We start from the raw sequence: 14,293 nt of genomic DNA, 5'->3' as shown, positions 1-14,293 counted from the left end.
GGCACCTTCGGGCTGGGGCGGGCGCGCCGGCAAGAAACGGTTGTGAGACGGGAGCGGGAGCTGCGGCGGCCGCGAGCAGCTAGGAGAGGGCTCGGCGCCCGCTCCCGCCCCCAGACAGTTCTGGAAACTGTGTATCACCTCTGTCACAGGAAGCCATCCGACGAGGAAGGCGGCGCGGAACCAACAAACAAACGCCTGCGGCCGCCCGCCGGAATCAGCGCGGGGACGGCGACGGGCTTCGGGCAGTTCCCCAGGCGGGAGCGCGGTGGCCGCCCCCGCGCCTCGGGCTTTGTGCGGGGTTCCCGCGGCGCGGGCGCGGTGGGCCGGGCGTCCCCGCCCCCGAAGCCCCCCACCCCGGGCCCGGCAGCTCTGCTGGGACCGTTAGGTGACGCTCCAGCCGCGGCCGAGAAAGCAGCGCCTCAGCCGCCGCCCCCCGCCCCCATTTCCACATGGAGCCACCTCTTCTCCAACGCCAAAGGCGGGCCACAAAAGTTGGCCCCAGGGCCACCCAGCACCTGCCCACGTGCCGCGGAAGCTCGCTCCCGGGTATCCCCCGTCCCCTTCCCCCCGCCGCCCTCGGCCGCCAGGTCACCTATTACCGGTGGGAGGGGAGAGAGGCTGCTATTTAAACGCCCGCGGAAGTTGAGGCACCCCCACTGGCGGGTGCCGTGCACCTGCCTCCCGCCGCCGCGCTCCACCACTTTGAGCAGCAGCCGCGTCCTCGGCCCCGCCTCCAGCCCGCAGGCGGGCGGGGGGAGCGGGAAGGAGGTGGAAGGGATCGAATTTCTCCAGCAAATGGGACCGTTCCGACAGGATTCGGTTCCCCGGTCAACATTCCACATTCCATCCCTCTCCCGCATTTGCAAGCCAGCTCCAACAACCCGGAAAGCCTGCTAGCTATCGAACAACAGCCCCCAACTCACAAATACACACTCGCAGGCACAAGACACGTGCACTGAAAGGCTTTGCAACTTGCAGTCCCGGGGTGCACACTGCACGTTCATTTCAGGCAGCGAAGACCTAGCGATACCACCTCCACAATTTGCAGATGGTGCCAAAGGTTGCAAGTTGCAATCCGTTTTAAGTTCATGGTTAATCGGTAGTTTGCTCTACCAGTGCAACTCCTTCCTAATTTCACCGATAAAGGGTTTTACACTTCACAGGCAGTCTCGCTGTAAGTAAAAGGTCTTATCATTGGAAACCCAATTTGGAAGAATCTAATTTCTAAACTGTTCCTCCACCCCACCACCACCCCTCCCTCACTGCCCTTGAATTGATGCAATGAATATTTTGGACATGTGGTGACGCGGTGACAAGAGCTAAGGCTGCGGCCACCCTACACAGATGTACCTATACACACACACCTATGTTTGGACAAATACAGTCGTCGTCCCTTCCCCCCGCACCACCACCATCACCACCACGGTCACACACACTCTGGATTCATATATGTACACGGACCTGTGTTCTGCCATTGCCATCTGTCTACCAAGTTGCTACTATGCTTTCCACTTTCATGCAACCTAATGCACTTCGGCTTTTTAAAAAATTCTAATAAACTAAAGCCAACTAAACTGGGCTTCTGCTTCTGAACGCGTTTTAATTGATGATTGGCCTGAAAACCGCATGTTCTTCACAAACCCAAAAGAAGAAAAAGCTCTAAGTCTTCAGTTCCCCAAAATTGAAAAATAATCATAATAAAACTTACTGATCCAACATAGATCAATTCTCAGGATCCAAAAATCATCCTCCTCTCCTCCTCCTCCTCCTCTGGCCCCCGCCCCGGCAATGCCCAAGTTACTGGTGGGATAGTAACGCTGCACTCGGCGGCTGCGTGCCCTCCCTCCTCGCTACATATCGAGAACCCAATCTTTTGGCGCCATATTAATGACGTACTATATTATTTCCACTAGGCAGCGACCTTCGGCATTAAATTACTCCCGAGAACTCCCAAGCAAAGCAACAAAACCATCAAATATGGCTGAGCCTCTCTGCTCGTCCTGCCGCCGCCGCCGCCGCCGCCGCCGCCGCCGCCGCCGCCGCCGCCGCCGCCGCCGCCGCCGCCGCCGCCGCCGGAACGGGACGCGCACACAGAGCCACACGCGGACACGCGCGGACTCTGGCCCGGCGCACCCTCCCCGCGCGCCCCCCGCGGCCCGCGCGCGTACCTGCTGCGGAGGGCTTCGGCCGCGGCGCTGGGCTCCTCGCCGCTCGCTCCGCGCCGCATGAGTTCGGGCCGCGGCGGGCGGGCGGACTGACTGGCGGGCGGGGAGCCGGGCGGGCCCCTGCTCTCGCCCGCGCGCACACACCCGGCGCTCGCGCAGGGAGGCACTCTCGGACGGGCGTTTGGCTGGTTATGGAGGAAGGACTGTGTGAATCAAACTCATTTCTGGGTCACTGCTGCCACAGGGGGGAGCACTTTAATCCCTTGCCAAAACGAGAGGGTGGGGACAGGAGGGCGGGGGGAGCGCGCGGAGAGCCCGAGGCGAGGGGGGCTCGGTCCCTTGTTAACTCTTCGCGGCCCTCGCCGCAGCCGGCTCGGCCTGGGTCCGCAGGGGCTTGCCAAGAGCAGCACTCTTCAGCTTTTAAAATCTCTTCCTTCATCTCCCTTGTGAGCCTAGAAATTCTTGAGGTGTCTCCAAGCAGGGGGGTGGGCTTTTAAATTATCCCTTTCACACTGTCCCAGTTCCAACTCTTGTCTGACATCACTGCACTAGAAATGGATTCTTTCAACTTAGTTTAAAATTATGTAGATTAAAATGTGGCTATTAAGGAGTGTAGTTTGGGTGAGAGGTTTTATTTTTAGGCTGAATGGCATAGTTCTTTGTAGTAACAGTTTTGGGGAGTTCTGAATTAGAATGACATTTTTAAATACAGAAAATCCAGTTTTGGAGCCGGAGCCCCTCTTTAAGTTTGTATCGAAATGATAGTTGTAAATGATCACTAATTCATTAGGAGACAGTAATTATTTATAAATTGACACCACCTTTATGTTACACAGTGTCACAGAACTGGAAATCGCCTTGCAAATATGAGAATTGGGCTTAATTCTAAAACTGGAACTGCAGACTAATATAAAATTAGTTACCAGAGATTAATTTAGGGGTATAACTTACTTTTTCATTGGAGTTTAACATACGTCTTTTGTGGGTCCCCAAAAGAAATGAGTATATATGGCATTCAGCTTCAGAAGGGAAAAGACCTGGATACAGATTAAAAATCCCATTCAGTAAACAGGAACAGAGATCGCTAATTACAAAATTCAATATCAAACCCAAAGGCATATTTATCCACTGGGAGAATTGTTCTGAATATATCAGGTTTGATTTCACACAATCACACACCAACCCATCCACCCACATCAAGAACATAATAAGCTGATAAACGTGGCAAAACAAAACTAATTGAGCCTTCCAAATATTTTTCAGAAAGCAAAGTAAACCAACGGAAATCTTAAGTATATGTCCTCTTTCTCCCTTGCCTGCTTCACTAATGAAGAGTACAAAGACACCCTATCAGTCCTGTTCATGGGCTCACTTAATCCCGTTCAAAGAGCACATATGTAAAGCACTATGCTATCATTATTACTGTTATTAATATTGCACTGCAATTACTGTTATTTTCATTGGTTCACCTTTCACATACTCTACTTCACAGCCATATAGACCCTGCATTGAATCTGACTACAGGTTATCAGCTGTGTGACTGTTGGGTAAATTACAAAACTGCTCTGATCCTCAATTTCTTCATGAGTAATAAAATGAGGTTAACAGGCCCTATACCTAAAGGGGTGTTAAGGGGAATGAGATAACTCCATAAAAGTGCCCAGCAGAGGCCCTGGCAGTAGGAGGGCCATCCCTCCCATCTCTCTTTCTTGGCCTTCTCTCCATTGAAAATTGCAACTTTTCTACATTCCAGCCAACCTTACTTCACTCATTCCCCTGCAAAAAAAATAAAAGTAAAAATAAATTAAATCACATTTGCCACTTAGCTTTTAACTTATTTTTTTCTGACTATCCCCACTCCCAAAACATCAGGCAACAAAATGAAAGTGTACTGAATAAATGGATGAGAAAAATAAAGAGGTAAAATGGCGCACAAACTCCCAACACTGATAACGTTGATCAAGACTGATGGTCCCAGAAACATCCTCTCAGTTACGCCACACTGTTTCAGAATACTGATCTGCTGAGGTAGTGCCATGTGCCATAAATAGCCCTGGACTAAAAGTCTGGAGACTCCCATCAACTCACACTATAACTCTGAAAAATTTCTTTGGATCTTAGTTTCCCCACTGAGATGATAGACAAGATGATATCCAACATCCCTTTTCTCAGTAATTTTCTGATTGTTCTTACCAAACTTAGAAGGTAATGATTATTTGTAGAAATGGAGGACAACTTGAATCAATAAACAACGTGTAAAAACATTTTGTCGTTAATGATCAGCCATTGACATTTTTTAAATTGGTGTCTTTTGCCTGACCACAAAGGAAACTTGTATACAACCTATTTCTAAAATGGGACCGGCAATGACATGGTTTGCCTTGTGGCAGCACATTTAATACAGTCTAGATTAAGAAGTACTAAGCTAGTAATTAGGAAAATGAGTTTCTGGTTCTACTCTGTCACTTATTGTCTTAATTTACCAAATCATTCACGATCACCATTTCCTGGTCTCTAGAATGGTCCTGTTAATTCACACTTTATTATCAGAGATAAAAGGACATTCAAGAAAATAGGTACAGAGTAGTCAGTGTAGTTGAAATATCAAGATTCTAGTCTTTCCTGGTCTGATCAGTGTGCATGGTGATAATTAAAATTTTATACATCCCTTTCATTTTGCTGTAGGCATACAGTTTAATTATTTTCTTCCATAATTATAGATTTTTATAGAAAAAATTTGTATATTCATATTCCTGATTTTGAAACCATACATGATTAAGCCTCTAAATGTTTACTTAGTTATTTCATTTGTTTCTACTCTGTACGTAAAGAATTACAAGGCCTAGACACAAAAGTCCGAATTGTTCATCTTTGAAACGAAGTAGATACATATGCCAAAGTCCTGTGTATCTCATTCCTTTAAAGAAATGCACAAGAAATTCTTCCTGGCAAATACCATTGCCAACTGGTATATGTTACGACAAATAATGTATACACAATATTTATTGCACAAGTGCTCTCATGGATAAAACAGGTTGTGTTCTAAAAGTTTATATGTACTTTAACTGTTTGGAACTTTGAATTTATGCCCCAAATAAACCTTGTTATTAAGAGAGCTTAAGTTGTCAAGCAGTTTTTTATTTTAATAATTTTAATAAATAAATTACAGAAAAGAATAACGTTTTTGAGTGATATTATTTGGCTGGGAGGGGATCTAATTCAAAGAGGGATAAGTAGGTAGAACTCTGTACAGGAAGAGTAAAGTTGGGAACGATCCTCAGCACATGCCTGACCCCATGAGAAGAAACAGGAGGTGATGGGTAAGAGATTAGGAATAGAGCTCCCTGACTGACCAGTCGATGAGGTCACCAGTCATGAACAGCCTGGCAGGCAGGTGGTTACAACCTCCAGGCGGGTGCTTACAACCTTCCAATATATAGAATGATCGGAAGGCCAATGACCAAGATACTTTCTTGCTGGTGTCAGGACTGACTAAATTATTTCTCTTCTTGAGGTTCTTTCTTCCTTTTCTTTGTTTTCTTTTGCTTGTCTTTGATTTGATTATTTTAATTTTGTTGATTTTCATACTTCTGGCACAGTTTAAGATGTCAAAGAGAAATAAGTCTGACAGAGGGACAGAAGAGGAAATACTTTAATTCAGCCAGATGGAAATGCCCAAGACTGAGGAGGTTCAAAACAGGAGAAGCTTTTCTCAGTCATGAAGGGAAAACAAGATGATGGAGAGAATTTTTGAAATTTAGAAAGGCGAAGAAAGGTGATAAAACTCACCCATCGGGATAACTATTATAAACATTGCCATATCTTTTCAGGTTTTTTCCGAGGCATTTTTAATAAAATTGGAATGATGGTATATATTTCATTTTACAATCTTCCTTTTCACTTCTGTCATCTTTATCATTTCAGTATTTTACTTTTTAAAGTAACTTTTTTCCAGGTCTTTGCCAGCCCGCATATCATAACTTCATTTACAGGCCACTTCAACCATGTATTCTCATAGTTACTCCCTCAAACTTGTCAACTATTGGGAAGTTTTGCCAAATTTAATATTGAATTCAAATATCTCTATTTTAGCCATACCTCCAAGACTTCCAAAGCTTGTTTCCCACCCACCTTTCTTATCTGAAAAGTCACTCCAATCTACTCCTCCAGTCTTCTCTAACTAGATGCAGAGCGGTGGTAACTCAATGTGATCTCCAACCAGCAGCAGCAACTGGTCCTGAGAACTGTCAGAGATCCATTATTTCCGTCCCCACCCCAGACCTACTGAATTGGAAAGGGGGATCCAGCAATGTGTGTTTTAACGAGCCCTCCAGGTAATTCGGATTCACGCTCAAGTTTCAGAACCACCTGAGTAAGATCTTGCTTCCATCCACCACATTCGAAGCACGGGAGACAAGGTTGCAAGTAAAGAGGCAAATAGGTCTATTCTCTGCCCGTAGAGTAGTTAAAAACATAAACAGGTGATGACAATTAACTACAGGGTGCGGGGGAAGCATATACACCTGAAAGATTACAGGTGTTAGCCAGATTCGGGTTGGGGTGAGGATGGGGGTCTAGTGGGGTGTTGTTTGGGGTTTTGTTTTTAAACAAAACCTCTGGCTCCTGTGTGAGGAACGGATGGTGAAGGTGACACGAGGCAGGAGGCTTTCTGCAGTTACCAGGTGAGAGACGGAGGCGTGGAGGACAGCCACTGCTCACGCACGGAAGGGAGACAAGTACGCGAAGCAGCCTGTGATGGAGGCATGCTTAACGCTGTCCCAGTCCTCCGGAGGTCTCTAGCGCGCCCCGTTCAGCGCCTGCTCCGGGCAGGGCTGTGAGAGCTTCCCCCAGCCATCTAGGTGCCCAAGGGATGTTGCTGGGGCTTACGGGGTCCCTGTGGCGTCCCGGGAGGGAACAACGTCTGGGCAACCCAAGGAAGGTCCTGTTGGGCAGTGAACAGGTTGAGCTGTCCAAGCCCTGTCCCTGCACGCAAAGCGGGGGCGGACAAAGAGCCGGCCACGGTTAGGAGAACTCGGGCCCCTCGCAGGGTCCTTCTCGGCCCCCCTTCTCGGAAAAGTCTGGGTCAGATCCCAGGCCCCTCCTCCCTCGAGTCGCGGGGTGCCCCTCCACAGTCTTTTTATCCCTCACCGGAAAGCTCCATTTTCCTCTTTTCTTCCACAAAACACCTTAATGGTCCATTATAACCTGAGCCCAAATCATTAGCAAATGAAAAACTCGCTCCCACTTTCTCTAAGGCTGCAGAGTGCAGAGGGGGAGAGAAAGCAGGGAGGGAGGCACCCCACACACACTGGTTTAGTTCCAATTTTAAGGAAGCAAAGAAAAGGAGTTAAAGCCAACACTTAAGTTTCTTCGTTAAAATTGTTTGATAATTTACTTTTTTCTTTTTCCTGCCATGAGGCACGTTTAGTTGTGGACACGACTTGTGTCGTGTGATGGATTGTGATGTTAGAGGTGAAGAAGTTGGGTTAAAAGATGACTTCCAGGTCTCTGGCTTAGAGAACTGAGTGGCTTCTTCATTTGAAATTCCACCAGACATTCACTAAGCGCTGAGAGGCTTGCGTGGTGAAAACGACAAACCCCTGGCTCCCGGAGCAAAGGAAAGGAAGGAAATTGCTGAGGAAAGGAAATGCGAGAGTGGAAATATGATGAGTTCAGCTTCAGGAGACAACTGAAGATGCCCGCAAGGCAGATGGGGTTGAGAGTCTGCTGCTCTAGAGGAAGGCTGGGTTGCAAACATTGGTTAAGGATTCATCAGCATAGAGAGGTTAACTGAGGCCATGGGAGTGGATGAGATCAACTGGAAGTGTCTATAAAGTAAGAAGAAAACAGAGTCTAGGCTCCAAACTAAGGAGTCATATTTAAAGGATGGCCAGAGGGAGCTGCAAAGGTTCAGTGGTTTCGTTAACGACAGTCCAGTTTACTTGTCCTCATGCCTAAATCAGGACTTCAAAGCACCATAGGAAAAAAATCACAGACCTGTGCTGGTTGTTTCCACGAAGTTTTCATTATCCTCCACCACGTCCTGAAATCACTCACTATTTCCCCAGACAGTTCAATCTCCCATTCTTATTGGGATCTTTTTTTTTTTTTTGCGGTACACAGGCCTCTCACTGTTGTGGCCTCTCCTGTTGCGGATCACAGGCTCCAGACGCGCAGGCTCAGTGGCCATGGCTCACGGGCCCAGCCGCTCCACGGCATGTGGGATCCTCCCGGACCGGGCACGAACCCGTGTCCCCTGCATCGGCAGGCAGACTCCCAACCACTGCGCCACCAGGGAAGCCCTCTTATTGGGATCTTGCTCAGAACTCTCTCCCTGTCCTCAGTCTGCCATCCTGCCACTTACCTAGGCATTTTCAGCAGAGCTCCTAACCTTCTACATCACAGATGTAACAGAAGCTACTGGAGAGGAATGCCTCTGACCTTCTACCACCAAACTTGCCAAAGGTCTTCCCTGCAGGCTCACCCTCCCCCTTTTCTATCACAATGGGAGGCATGTGACCTTCCCTTCACCTGGGCTCAGTCTCCGCAGACTGGCTTCACCTTTTTCTGGTCTCTGACTCAAGATTAGCCCTTCTCTTTCAGGTACCTTCTACTTCTCTGGCTACTGACTCCTTCCTAAACATATTTAATATACTTCTGCCTCCCTCTAAAATGAAACAGCCTCAAATCTCCCTTCCCCTGCCTTCCCCTTTGTAGTCACACTTTTTGAAAGAATGGTCTGTACTCACTCAAGCCTACTGAAATCTGACTTATGCCCCCCAATCACCCCAGAGAAACTGCCCTTGCCAAGATCACCATTGACATTCTTACTGCTAAACTCAGGGGCAATTTCTCATCCTTGTTTTACTTGACCTTTCACTCACATTTAACACTGTTGTCTGTTCATGCCCTGTTTCTTGAAATACTTTCACCTGGTGAAAGCCTTCTTTCACATAACATCAACACTCTTCTGGTCTCTCTCCTATCTCCCTGGCCTCTTCTAATTCTCTTGCAAGCTCCTCTTTCTCTTTTGTTACAGCAATGCCTCAGACAAATTGTTTCTGAGTAAATGAGAGGTTTTTTAGAAAATTCAACTGCAGGAGTAATTTTGGTTGAGACATTTTATAAGAAAAAAGGAATGGTTCACCAGCCATGTTTAGAAATGGATACAAAAAAAAAGAACATCTGGTTAAAGATTATTAGGCTAGTCAATCAGCTCGATGGGTAACCCTAGCTTCCCAGAAGGAGTTCTCAGTCTTATTAAAGTCTGTCAGAAAACTGTTCACGCACTTTATCAGGAATGCTAATTGCTTCCCAGAAGGAGTTGTAAATTACATCACACAAAAATTTCTGTCCCAGACGAGCTTTGAGTCAATTTGCTTTTTCACTTTCAGTCTCTTAAATGTTGGTTTTCCTTAGGGTTCTGTCCTAAGCCCTATTCTCTTCTCATTCTACATGTATCTCTTGGTGTTCTCATCTACTCTCATGACTGCCCCCCAAAACATACATCTATACTTGTATCTCCAATAACTTTCTGAACACCCCATTGGACTACCCACAGGCAGTCCAAACTCGGTATAGCCAAAGTGAACTCATTTTCCCTCCCACTTTGTGCTTCCTCATGTGTTCCATATCTCAGTCAGTGGTACCACCATCCACAATTTGCAAACCCAGGAGTCAAAACATCATCCTTGACTCTTGCTTTTCCTTTGACATCTCCTCCACCATCATCACCACCACCACCAATCCAATCTATCACCAGGTCACATCTACATCAGGCTTCATCTCTCCATCCCTACAGCCACTACCATCTTCTCAGTGACTTAAACCACCATCTAACTTGTCTCTCCCCCTCCAATCCCGTCCTCCTCGAATTCATTCCCTACTCAATGGTCAGTGTGATCTTTTAAAGCGAAAATATGATCTTAGCATTCCCATTTAACACCATTAATTGCCATTTTTTCTGTGTTTACTCTTAAGGATAGAATGTGTGATCAACACAGCTACTTACTTTTGCTAGTTCCCCTTCCAAACCCTCCCCCTGCTCCATGGCTTTTCACATTTCTTCAGCAGTATCCATTCAGAACCTTTGAAAACGCATAACCGTAAACTTGGATCATTCTTCCCTATCTACATCCCTTCTTTTGGCTCTAATGCACTCAAGTTCTACCAAACAGGCTTATCCTAACTTCCTAACCCCACCTTTTTCTAGGCTTCTATGACACTCAGTATTATCAATATATTCCCTCACTGTTGTAATTTTTTGTACCCCTCACTAGACTGTGATTCAAGGACTTTGTCAATTGTTCTCTCTGTTATGTTTCTAGTACTAGGTCTAACTGTTGGTAGGCAGTTAATAAATGTTTTTAATGCAATGGATGAATGATCAATATATTTGTGTAATTAAATAGTCTCCAAAACACCATTTAAAAAACAGATAACTTTTATTCTTATTTTCTTATGCTAAAAGTATTAAATACTATATTTTAGAGAAGCCAAAATTAAAATTACCAAAAGGCTATTACTCAAAGACAATTACCACTAAAATTTTGGAGTATATTTTTCCTGTCTTTTGTATACTTATGTGTATCTAAATAGACATACATGTTTTAGACAAATGGGATCATACTGTATTTCTGTTTTCTGACAATATTTTATTTAACTTATCCCTATAGTTGGGGGTTTAGGTTATTTCTATGCTTTTACTAATATAGAGTGCTTTAGTGAATATCCTTATAGTTCTATAATCCATGGTTAGGAAAATGCAATTTTATTGACAGTGTAATAATCCACCATATAAATGGAATTTGCATGATTCCTGATTCTTTATTGTTACACATTTATGTTTTTCTCTAAGCCATACTTTTACAAATAAGGCTGTAAGAAATATTCCTATGCATAAATTTTTGTTTAACTATTTGACCATTCTTAGGATAGATTTTGAAAAAGTAAATTACTAGGTCAAAGATTTTAAGACTTTGGAATAATTTTGCCAAATTGCTTTCAATGAAACACGTTGTCATTTATTTATTTTTTTGGCTGCATTGCACTAGCATGTGGGATCTTGGTCCCCAAGACCAGGGATCAAACCCATGTCCCCTGCCTTGGGAGCATGGAGTCTTAACCACTGGACCACCAGGGAAGTCCCAAACACGTTGTGATTTAGATTCACCACTACCATTGTATTGGGGACTTGCTGAGTGTTTGACAGTTACCCAGCATAGAGCTAGACTCTATGGAGGGCTAGGAACATGCCCTCAAAGAGATACATATTTGGAAAGATATATAATACGTACATGAAACAATATAGGTAACCTGACCACAAATATAAATACCACAATAATTTGGAGATAGGAAATTCTATTAAATGCTAAAATAGGTTAAACAGGTTTCATAAAAGAAGTATAATGATTAAGACCAGGAGAGGTAGAAAGAAAGAAGTGGAGGCTGTGGGGAAGACTGAGTTGGGGAGGGTGCCTAGAGAATCTGCACAGGGAGCAGGAAGGGGAGCAACTAACAATTATTGAATGTTTTCTGTGCACGTGCCAGGCACTGCACTAAGCATTTTATACCTAATATGTCATTTCCTTCTCGCAGCAAACCTGAGAAGTAGGTATTATTATTTTTACCCAGATCTGAACGACGTGAAAAACTGATGTTCAGAGCGATTAAGTAACTTGCCAAAGATCATAAAGTTTTTGAGAGGCAGCACCAGGATTTGAACCCAAACAGTCTACCTGCATAGTTCATGCTTTTAAGGACATCACTCAGCTAACTCATTACAAAGTCAGGATCATGCACCCAGTCAGGAATTGTATCAGTGACTTGAGTCAGTTGGCACTCAGTAGATGCTTGAGAAAGAAAATGAGGGCAAAAAGGATTCCACATGCTAAGGCTTATTTCAGACAGCAGAGAACTAAAAACTTACTTTAAAATATGTGGCATGAGGGCTTCCCTGGTGGCGCAGTGGTTGAGAGTCCGCCTGCTGATGCCGGGGATACGGGTTCGTGCCCCGGTCCGGCAAGATCCCACATGCCGCAGAGCGGCTGGGCCCGTGAGCCATGGCCGCTGAGCCTGCACGTCCGGAGCCTGTGCTCTGCAACGGGAGAGGCCACAACAGTGAGAGGCCCGCGTACCACAAAAAAATCAATATATATATATATATATATGTGGCATGGACTTAAATGTAAAATTATAAAGCCTTGAGAAAAATATATAGGAGAAATCTTCAGGATCTAGGGGTAGACAAAGAGTTCTTACACTTGACACCAACAGCAGAATCCATAAAAGGAAAACTTAGTAGATTGGGTCTCTCAAAATTAAAATTTTTTTCTCCAAAATACTCTGTTAAGAGGATGAAAAATCAGTCTACAGACTGGGAGAAAATATTTGCAAACCACATATTCAACAAAGAACTAGTATCTAGACTATATGGAGAACACTCAAAACTCAACAATTTTTAAAAATCAAACAATTCAGTTAGAAAATGGGCAAAAACCATGAACACATTTCCCAAAGAGGAAATACAGATGGCAAATAAGGACATGAAAAAATGTTCAACATCATTAGCCATCAGGAAAATAATGCAGATTTAAACCACAATGAGATATCACTACACTACTATCAGAATAGCTAAAAAAAAAAAAAAATAGTGGCAACACCAAATGCTGGCAAGGATGTGGAGAAACTGGATTGCTCATACATTGCTTGTGGGAATGTAAAATGGTCCAGCCACTCTGGAAAACTGTTTGGCAGTTTCTTATAAGACTAAACATGCAACTACCACAAGGCCCAGCAATTGCACTCTTGGGCATTTAGCCTAGAGAAATGAAAACTTATGTTCACATGAAAGCCTGTATACAAATGTTCATAGCGGCTTTACTCATAGTAGCCAAGAACTGGAAACAACCCAGATGTCTTTCAATGAGTGAACAGTAAACAAACTGCACTACATCCATACCATGAAATATTACTCAGCAGTTAAAAAAAACTATTGATACATACACAAATCTCCAAGAATTTATGCTGAGTTTAGAAAGCTGATACCGAAAGGTTATATACTGTACGATTCAATTTACCTAACATTCTTGAAATGACAAAATTATAGAAATGGAGAATAGATTAGTGATTACCAAGGGATAAGGAGGGGGTCAGGGAAGCACTGAAGTGTATGTGACTGTAAAAGGGCAACACGAGGGATCCTTGGTGATGGAAATGTTATATATCTTGATTGTATCGATGCCAATGATATTATACATGAATGTATCCTACAATAATATTGAACTATAGTTTTACAAAATGTGACTATTTGGGATACTGGATAAAGGGCACACAGGATGTCCCAGCATTATTTCTTATAACTGTATGTGAATCTATAATTATCTAAACATGAAAAGCTTAATTTTAAAATACATAGCCAACTGGAAAAGAATTTAAACACTAACATATTCTTAGAAAGTAACCTAAAAGGTAAAGAAATCTCCCTATGTTATTCAGCAGAGCCACATGAATGAAAAATTCACCTGGCCTAAGGTGGTGCAGATGTATACATTCCTAAGACTTCCGCTCTGTGGCAGGAAGGCCCACCTTTTCACTACGAGTAGAAACAAGAGGCTAAGGAGGGTTGCAGAGGTAGGAAGAGAAAAGGAGAACTGAAAAATTAAAAAAAAAAAAAAAAAAATGGAGTGGTTCTTCTTAGAGCCCTTTATAAATATTCTCTGTCACCTGGCTTTCTGTTTTCCATCTAAATGGCCGAAAGGAATTAATGACTATGCCCTTTCTATGGTAGAGACTCACCAGGGCCCTGAGGGCGGGGGAAGAATCTGAGTCTTGCCTCACATCAGCCAAATCTTACCTAATCTCTCACACATATTTCTCCCCTCCAGTCCCGAGGCTTCGCCCTGAATGCCCTCCCCACCCTCCCAGAGGCCCATTCCCCTCGCAGCCCCACTACCCAGAACAGAGCATCCGTGCAGACATCTAATATATCACTGACTGACTTCTAATCATGGGTCGAGCCCACTAGGTCACTCTGTAACATTCATCTTAGTTTTAAAAACATGAGAGGGACATTGTTGGCAAAAATCCAGGAGTAATGAATTCTATGTTCTAGAAACAGAGAAACTGAA

At 44.4% G+C, this 14,293-nt stretch overlaps 1 protein-coding gene across 5 annotated transcripts in view; it reads right to left on the bottom strand.

Annotated features, from left to right (window-relative positions):
* The window catches only part of JADE1 (jade family PHD finger 1), a 68,138-nt gene extending 55,352 nt beyond the window's left edge, over nt 1–12,786 (bottom strand). The window contains exons 1-2 of one of the 5 annotated variants that reach the window (XM_033419422.2): nt 12,094–12,786; nt 3,117–3,202 (exon numbers count right to left, since the gene is read on the bottom strand). The gene's annotated coding sequence lies outside the window, so the exon portion shown is untranslated. Of the gene's footprint in view, nt 1–599; nt 1,205–1,708; nt 1,877–1,896; nt 2,013–2,168; nt 2,357–3,116; nt 3,203–12,093 lie in introns of those variants that run through there. The other 4 variants (XM_033419418.2, XM_033419421.2, XM_004265128.4 and 1 more) reach the window with 4 other exon arrangements.
* Nucleotides 12,787–14,293: the final 1,507 nt, after the last annotated feature.

The sequence above is a fragment of the Orcinus orca genome, chromosome 4 (assembly GCF_937001465.1).
Source record: "Orcinus orca chromosome 4, mOrcOrc1.1, whole genome shotgun sequence".
Lineage (NCBI taxonomy): Eukaryota > Metazoa > Chordata > Mammalia > Artiodactyla > Delphinidae > Orcinus > Orcinus orca.
Note: the sequence above shows the minus strand (reverse complement) of the source record. Positions and strands in the feature narration are given on the sequence as shown.